The following is a 10,176-nucleotide window of genomic DNA, read 5'->3' on the forward strand; positions in this document are numbered from 1 at the left end:
GATGGCCTTATCTCTGGAAACTCTTAATGGGGAAAGCAAGGACTTAAGTTGGTTACTGTCTGGCAACCTCATGTAACTGATTTAGGGTGGTGGCTTCTGGCCTTTACTTAATCTGATTTGATTCTTATCTAAAAATTGTGGGACCACCCAATGGCCAGACCCCACCTGCACTGATACCATTTTAACTTTTTTACATGCTCTTTCCTTTGTCTTGTAAAGAGATGGCTCACATACCTATGCCTTAGATTTAGCCTTACTCTCCACCCATGTTTGCAGCAGAGGCGGCAGCAGCAGCTCCTCTTGCCGTGGGTCATGTCCCCACGCAGCAGCTCTGACTGCCCATGGATCCTGTCCCCATGCTATTCCATACTATTCCCTAAATAAAAGAGCACTACCTCCAGATCTTGAGAGTCCAAGAAATCTTTCTTTTGACTCCTCGGCTCACCAACTCCGCATCAATATGATCTCAGTCATAAGTAGAAGATAAAAACAATGACAAACAAATACATAGAAACAGAGATTGGATTGGTGTTACCAGAGAGGAACAGGGGAGGGAGGATGGTAAAAGGAGAGATTAGGCACATGTGTGTGGTGATGGATGGTAATTAGCCTTGGGTGGTGAACATGATGGAATCTACACAGAAATAGAAATATATAACAATGTACATCTGATAAAAAAATTTTTTTGTTTGTTTTTTTCAGATAAATACCCAGAAGTGGAATTGTTAGATTGCATGGTAGTTCTACTTTTAATTTTTTGAGGAATCTCCATACTGTTTTGCATAATGGCTGCAGCAATATATATTCCCACCAACAGTGTAGGAGGGTTCCCTTTTCTCCACATCCTCACCAACACTTATTACTTTTTTTCTTTTGATAATAGTCATTCTGACAAGGGTGAGGTGATATTTCATTGTAGTTTTGGTTTTCATTTCCCTGATGATTAGTGTTGTTGAGCATCTTTTCATGTACCTGTTGGCCATCTGTATGTCTCCTTTGGCAAATGTCTATTCAAGTCCTCTGCCAATTTTTTAATTGAATTGTTTGTATTTTTTAATATTAAACTGTGTAAGTTCTTTATATATTTCAGATATTAAGCCCTTATTGGATATATGATTTGCAACTATCTTCTCTCATTCAGTAGGTTTCCTTTCCATTTTGTTGATAGTTTTCTTTACTGGGCAAATCTTTTTAGTTTGATGTGGTCCCATTTATTTATTTTTGGTTTTGTTTCCTTTGCCCTAGGAAATTGGTCAAAAAATGTTGCTAAGACTGATGTCAAAGTGCTGACTGTCTACATTTTCTTCTAGGAGTTTAGTGTACAAAAATGTAACCAATTTCTGTATATTAATTTTGTATTCTGCGACTTTACTGAATTCACTTATTAGTTCTAACAGTTTTTTGGTGAAGTCTTTAGGATTTTCTATATGTAGTATCATGTCATCTGCAAATAATAACGGTTTTACTTCTTCCTTTCCAATTTGGGTTTCTTTCTTGTTTTTTCCTTGATGAATTTCTGTGGCTTGGACTTCCAGTATTCTGTTGAATAAAAGTGGCGAGAGTGGGGACAGGAATGCCCACACTTCAGTGTTGGATCAAATATGTTCTATCCTAGCTATTCAAAAGGTACAAGCAGAGATTTTAAGAGAATTTCCATTTCACCTCCTAAGTGTTTTAATTTTGATAGTGAGTGACTTCTATCTCCATAAGGGAATAAAAACTTTAAAAAAATATGTTAATCTTGTAATAGATGAAGAATACGGAGATTAATCATTCTCATTTTCTGAAATACTGGAAAAGTGATATTTACTCTCTGATACCTGACTTCCAACGTTTAAGTTTGAGAATCAGAAATGTGGTCGACCTATGCAAACTAGGTAGGCAAATGTCGAACCATTTATGGATTAACAGATAAATGTGAGGCCAAATGTTTGCACATAATCCTGGACATTCTTAGATATAATCTGAATAACCCTTTGTGGTGTGTGTTTCTATCTACTACAAGAAGAATATCATACAAATTTACTGCTCCATTCTGTGATGATGTTTATTAATGATTCCTCTTATTGTGGTAATGAAAGCTTTTACAGGCATTTTAACGTTGGCCTTATTCTTATGCCTTATAAGAAGAAAAATCTAAGTTACATCTCACTAAGTCAACAACTGCTAACAACTATTAAATTTTCCAGACTCACTTAATATATATGTAATATATATATCTTTGATTTACTTAATTTTTTAATAAACTTTTTTTATTTTGAAATAATTTTAGATTTACAGAAAAGTGTTAAAGATAGTACAGACAGTTCTCACCCCAGTTCTGACCATTCATCTTCTTTCCCTTAATGTTTCCACCTTACATATCCGTGGTACATTGTCAAACTAAGAACTTAACAGTGGGTACATTAACTAAACTGCAGACTTTATTTTGGTTTCACCAGTTTTTCCACTAATGTCTTTTTTCTATTTTACGACCCAATACAGGATACCATATGATCTTTAGTTGTCATGGCTCTTGTGGTCCATGACAGTTTCTTAGTCTTTTTTTTGTTTTCCATCACCTTGACTGTTTTGAAAGTACCAGTCAGGTGTTTTGCAGAAAGTCACTCAATTTGAGTTTTTCTATTAGTTTCTTATGATTAAACTGAAAGTTTTGGGAAAAATTAACAGAGACGTGATGTACCTTTATCATCACATCATATCTGGGATCTAAAATGTCAACATGACATCGCTTTTGACATTGACATTGGTACTTGTTTAAACTATTTTCCCTTTCTATATTTTACTGTTTAGAAGTGAGCCATTAAATTCAGTATACACTTGAAGGGTGTGAGGGAATGGATTAAGTTCCACCTGCTGAGGGGAGGTATCTGCACATATTATTTGGAATTCTATTTTAAGGAAAGTTTGTCCCTTCTTCCTCATTTATTTATTCATGTAATCATTTATATCAGTATGGACTCATGTGTATTTATTTTATATTTTGTTATAATACAATATGACAGTATTTTTTTGTTACTCAAATTCTTCCAGTTTTGATTGTTGGGAGATTTTTAGGTTGGCTCCTGTGTCCCTTTCTCATGACTGCACCTTTCTGTTTGTTGAAATCTTTACTTTCTGGCATATAAGATGCTCTGGGTTCATGTGGTATTCTTCTTGTCCCAGACCTAGAATCAATCATTTTTCCAAAGAGCTATGATTCCTTCTATTAGACAATGATGTTTACAACCGAGCTCTGGATGCTATTTGTGCCTTTTGTTGTTGAGGTGTAACTGCTTCCGGACACCCTCTGTGGAAAATTCCTATTTCTTCATATCTTTTTTCTATCCTTGTCTCTTTTTTCCTCCTTCTTGGATTCCAATTATGTCCATGTTAGAATGTTTAATATTGTCCCACAGCTCTTGGATACTCTGGTCTGTTTCCTTTTTTTTCTTTTTTTTCCCCACCTTTTTTCTCTTTGTAATCTAGTCAGTGTTTGTGTTAATTCAGTCATGGGTTTGGTGAGTTTGATGTTTGTTGTTACACGGTTGCCAGAGATGAAGTTTCTGCTAAGGGCACTAAAGACTTCCAGTTTCTCTTATGATACTTCGTGTTTGTCTCCTTGCGTGATTTTGGGTGTTTCCTTTGTGCTGCTCCTCAGAGTCTTTCTTTGTCTCTTTCTGCTGTATTCCCCTGTCATTTTAGGGGAGGCTTGTTAGCACGATGATGAGGATGAGGGCAAGATAAGCATTCCAGGATGTTCTGATTCACTCCAGTCTTAGATACGTACTGTGGCCCTGTGTCTCAGGGCTGTGGCCCTCACAAGCGTTCCTGTCCCTCCTCCAGGGCTTCCCTCTTGCTCCTCTCCCTCACTGCAATCGGGATCCACCAGTATCCCTAAGAACAGGCTTGATGCCCTTTCCCTGCAGATTAAACATGTGTGTGTGTGCGTGCGCTTATTTGTTTTCTACTTAGGAAAAATGCGGGTAGGTCTGGAAGGCATTTTGGTTGTAGCCTCAGTCGTGACCCTCTTTGACCCTCAGCCACATGCAATGGGATTATATCAGCTCTCTTCCTTGAAGGTAAAGTCTATTTTTCTGTAGTGGAGATGGGTGGGAGAGAGAGAGAGGTGGGTAGTTTGATTATATTTTCACAGTGGCTGCTCTTCCCCCGCATCATGGGAGAAGCTTTCTTTAGAGTCTCTCTAAACATCCCCAGGAGAGGCAAATAGGTTTCCTGGAGGAAAGCCCCATACAAGAGTGAGAAACCATGTATGTCTGCATTTCCCAAGGGTTCACATGCTCACACTACCCCACACCTTGCCTTTAGTAGTTCCTTAAACCTTTCCAGTGTAATCTTTCAACTGATTTACATAGCATTCAAGGCATCTCTGCTGCCTATTTCTCCTTGCCCATGCTTGTCTGGCTGTCTCTCTTGAGAAGTCTAATTTGTTGTCTGCAGTGTGACCTCAGATCTCCAACAGCTTTGAATTGGTGCACCTTTTCTCTCATTGTGGTATTGGACCAAAGCTCTTTCCAGCTCTCTACATCTCAGTGCTGAGACCAGAAGGGGCAAAGTCTTCCCAGCCTAGTAAAATGTAAGTCCCAAGGATTATGACTCGTCTATAGATCCAGTCCTCAATAACTTTACAGTATTATAATTATATGATGTATATATATATTCATACTTATATACAAAGATTATTAAAATGCTAATTAAATTAAACTCAATTTATATAAATATTATTAAAATACGAATTAAACTAACTAAATTAAAACAATAATTTTGATAATAGAGGTTCACATAAATGTTCTGAGAGTTCAAAAAATCAAGACTACTTCCAAGTGGACCAATTTAAGATATAATCTCATATGAAATTTAACTACTTGATAAAAGCTGAAGAGAAATGTTTTCCATAAACAAATACTTATTATTATTTTATTCAATTATTTTCTTTTAGTGTATAGTGGCTCTTTATGATCTTCTGGGTTACCCTTACCTTTTTTCTATTTTTCTACTCTTCTAAAATCTTTATTTAATAAATGAATATGAACAATAATGAGATGAATAAAATAGAGGGCATGCTTTGAAATTGTAATGCAATCAATGAGTCACTCTTAGAATTTATTTTACTTCTGAACTGAGAGTTGGCAGAAATGTCAATGGAAGATTTGATAACAGTCAAATGGAATTTTGGTTTAAATCAATTCAAAGGCCCTCCTTCCAACACACACATTCACACACACTCACACTCTGATTTATAGAATGAAAATAAATGCGTGAAAGTTGCTCTTTTATTTGAAAAAACAATTTTACTTGTTAAGCTTACAATTTTTTTTCACAGTAACAGCCATAGAATGCTTAGCCTGCCACATATTCTATCGGACTAACCATTCCTTTTCGTTGCTGAACTTTCCCAATTTAGTTTCAAGATCACTTTTTTCCTAGAGAAAATAATGCATGTATAATTTTATTAAAATATTTTTACTGTAAAATACATACTTTCCTTTTGAAAACTCTTCAGGAAATGAGAAAATAAAGCAGATAATAAAAAGTACCTGCTCTAGAACTCAGTGATGAACATGTGGAGAACCGTCAAATTTCCTGCTCTAAACTTACCCCTCCAGCTCCCTGATATTAAGGACAAACCCGCTCCCTCTCAATTCCTTCTTTGAGTCAAGAGTTCCAAATGCAGAACATAACTGGATGAAATGGGTCAGATCACAAAAAAAAGATCTGCTATATCCGCCTGAGCAAAGTCCAGGCCAAGTGACCTGCACTTTTGTTTCTGTCTCTTACAAAGCCCTTGTAATGCCCCACGTTTGGGTGCGCTGCCTGTGCAACTACCTGAGTAAAGATCCATCCTCTTGCAGTCTGACTCTTGGAAAGCTTTTGAAAGTTCAGCACAACAATAATACATAAAGATATGTTGTTTTCTAGCCTTTATTTTATGTGTATATATATTGAGAGATATATAGGTATACTGTATATATTTACCTGTGTATATGCTTATATCAGTGTATATTATGTAGACATAATATATTTTTAAGCAAAAGTATAATATAAATAGAATTTTGTACTCCATTCTTTTGTAATAACCCTACAGAGTGGACATCTGCATTGTGTGTGTGTGTGTATATATATATATTCATTCATATATGTCCACATCACAATTTTTAAATCAAGCATTAGCAATATATAGTTTGTATACACCATAACTTTTAAAATTAAAATTTATTTTATTTTCATCAACATTTGGATTGTTTCCTTCATGAGCAAGGATGGGAAGGTAGAAAGAGCTGATATAAACCATTTGCTAATGAGCACGCTGGAATTTGCTTGATTATTTTCTTAGGATAAGTTTTAAGATCTCGGATTATTAAGGTAATGCATATGCTCTTTTGTGAAGTATTTGTTATATACTGCCAATATGTCCCTAAAAAGTACTGTACCTATTAAGAATCAAATTACAAAGGGGAGGAGGAAAAGAAGAGAAAGTAGAAAAAGAGTAAACACTTCCTAATATTTACTGAATGGATAATTGGAAGCCTAGGGACTAAGAGTGAGTGTGGGCAAAAAGAGGAGGGGCAGGTTTCTGTGAGCCATTATTGAAAGTAAAATACAAAATGACAGAGAGATTTTAACAGTGTTTGTTGAACCATTTTGTCTGCCGTTATTCTAGCACAATTTTAGATTCTTTCTTGAAAAGCATGTTTTACTTTAGCGATTTCATTTTTGTGAATAGCAATTTGCTAAACTGCAACTTAGGGAACACTCACTGTGAAGCCAAGAAGCATAAGTGGGAAGTGGAAGTGGTGAGCGAAAAGACAGAGTTCTAAGATATTTCAATCCACAGGAGGACAATGTTTTCAGCAAAAATCAACAAGAAACTATTGCATTGCAGCAAAAAGCAATAGCGATTCCAAAAAAATGCTAAAGGCACAAATGTTATGATTGCTAAAACAGAATTTGAAGGTTAGGTAATGTTATAAAAACAGGTGAGTTGTTATACAAAAGTAGATACGTAGGGAATATATCCACGAAAATATGAATATATCATTTTGAGATAGAATTATTTGTAGGCATAACACATTTCTCTACAAACCCCAAAGACCATGCCTGTTGCCTTTTGCAAAGACAAATGCTAGGCTTCCTGTACGATGTGGGACTATTCAATTCATTGTCTTGGATTGCTAGTATTAATAATTTTGTTTTCTAAATAACTAGGATGAAGTTTCTAGAATGTAGACATGACATGATTAAACAACAAATTCCTGATAGGTGCTGTCCGGTAATGTTCACAGGAATATCATTGGATTCAGTGCGAGAGCTGAATTTGAGTTAGCAACCAAGAGCTGATTCCTCCTTCCTCAGGTGAGAGTGAGAAATAATTCTATTTCACTTGCAGCACGGGGCATACAAGAGAAACAGAATTCCGCATGGCTGTCTTGAAAAAAAAGATGCTCTTCCTGTATGAACAAATAATTGCAATTAACATCAGGGAAAAGCAGTCTTTTCCTAAGTAGAGCTGACGATGTTGCAACAAAAATGTGAGAGTTGAAAAATTGCAGAAGGAAAATTGTAACTCATTTACATTTACTCACTAAATGATTCTGCACAGGACTATTGCAGGTTCTACACAGGACTATTGCAGGTTCTATGGTACAGAAGGGAGCCTTATAAATAGCAAGATGATAAAACAAGAAAAAAGGTGTACAATGCTGAATGTAAATATTTTCCTAATTACACCATTTTAGAAAGCTAATGAAGACTATTTGGTTTTACTAATTTTACTAGTTCACTAGGCTTTATTTGTTAAATATATGGTAACCATATAAATCATATAGAGTTGTCACTAATTAGTGCATGAGTTTTTCTACTTCTGTTTTATCTTCAAATTCCAATCAAAAATATCCCACAGCATAATTTCATAGGTAGAAATCTGGACACTAGATCCTAAGTGATCATTGCAGTACAGACTCTGATATTAAGAACAGGCAGATTTTAAGAGGAGCATTCCTTTGGGAAGAGTGACGATACTACCACTGGGACTAATCAGAGGACCATTTCGCGATGAGAAAAAATAAAGTTCATAAGGATGTTCTCAGAAAGGAATGGCCAGAATGATATCTAATGTGGCTGAGCAAATAGGGGCGAATCCAGGATAGGACTAAAGCATCCACTTCCTTAGTTGGAAGGAAATTAACCTCTACACGTGGTCAGGGTGATACGCAGGCAAGTAGTAGAACAGTGGCTGTTTTGCACACTCCACTGCATTTGTTAATTCATTGCTGTGTATCTTTAGCTTGTTAGGGAAGTTTTGGGCCTAGACTCTTTACGACCTCTCGTGGAACTAGTATCTACCTTCATTAGGACTTAAATGTCTGGCAATGAAATTATACAGTAGACTAACCTTTTAGACCTTTTTCAAAAGCAAACACACAAATCAACACATGAGCAGCACTATTCAGAATCACGTGCCCTTCAACGAACAGATGTCTTAAATGTTCCAGCAATGTACAGAAATTAATAAGTCATGACTCATTTGGTTTATTACTGGTTGACTTAATGTTGGAACACAGATTTAAACAATTCACCTTATTTACATTTTAATAAAGGAAAAACAAAATTATCCCAATAGACGTAGAGAAAGTGCAATAAATTCAACATCCATTGATGATAGAAACTCTTAGTAAAATATTGACAGATGAGAACTTCTTTAATCCGATAACAAGCATCTTCATAAACCTGCAGGAAACCTACTTATTAGTGAAAGTTGAAAGAATTCCCTTTAATATCAGAAACTGAAAGAAGATGTGCCCTGTTATCACTTCTTTTTGGTATTTTAATAAAAATTCCAGTAAGTTCTAAAAACAAAAAAAAAATAAAATGTATCATATCTAGAAAGGAAGAGTAGAGATGATTGCTGATAATATGATTGGGCACATGGAAATTTGCAAGCCCAAAAATCAAGCAAAAGTGACCTGGGAATAGATGTATTGAAAGCTGTATAGCATTCATCGAAAAAAAGTAAAGCTTTAAAAATATATTAATAATATATTGTTAGATATCAATTATCAAATATTTCCATAAATTCAACACATTTCAAAGAAAACAACACCAATTATTTTTTACACAACTTAAACAGCTGATTCTAAAACATGTGCAAATGCAGAGGGTCAAGGGAGGCCAAGATAGTCTTAAAGAAAAGTAAAATGAGGAAATATTCCTTCCCAGATATCAAGGTTAATAAACTTAGAGTAATTAAGAATAAGTGCTATTGGAACAAAGGTCAATAAATTGACATATGAGACAATTTCAGAAACATCACATTCTAAAAATGTGTCGTTGGGCCACATCTGACACTGCAGATAGAGGAAAATGAAAACCTATTCATAAATGGTGCTGGGAGAAGGGGTAAATGATAACATAAGATGCCACATCACACTTAACACAAAATCAATTCCCGATGAATTGCAGATGTAAATAAGAGAGACACAACTAGAAAACATTATCACATCACATAAAATAATGCCTTTTTTGCTGCCCTGGCACTATATCCCTGAAAAATCCTTAAAATCTAACCTTAGCTGGAACTTTCCAAGGGTTAATGCTTTGACCTCTTCTCTATGTTTGCTCCCTTGGTTATTTCACCTAGCATCAATGACCTTAGGCAACATTTCTGTGCTGACAACTCCCAAATACATATTTCCAGTCCAGAAGTCTCCCTCTGAATTTCAGAGAGGTTATTGACAGCTTCACTCATGGTTAATGGCCATTTCAAATTAACATGTCTACAACCAAATTCCTGACCTCTCCCTTCTCCCCAAAACTGTCCACCTACAGGTTCACCAGCCTTGATAGTGGCAACTTCATCCTTTTAGTTACTACCATCAAAACTTTGTAGTCGGGGGGCCGGCCTGGTGGCACAGTGGTTAAGTTCTGATTCGGTGGCCTGGGGTTCACCAATTTGGATCCCAGGTGCAGACCTATGCACTGCTTGTCAAGCCATGCTGAGGCAGGCATCCCACATATATAATAGAGGAAGATGGGCACGGATCTTAGCTCAGGGCCAGTCTTCCTTGGCAAAAAGGAGGAGGATCGGCAGTAGATGTTAGCTCAGGCCTAATCTTCCTCAAAAGAACTTTGCAGTCGCCTTGACTCCTCTCCCTCACCAACCACATCTAATCTCAGGAA

Source organism: Equus caballus, chromosome 1 (genome assembly GCF_041296265.1).
Source record: "Equus caballus isolate H_3958 breed thoroughbred chromosome 1, TB-T2T, whole genome shotgun sequence".
NCBI classification, from domain to species: domain Eukaryota; kingdom Metazoa; phylum Chordata; class Mammalia; order Perissodactyla; family Equidae; genus Equus; species Equus caballus.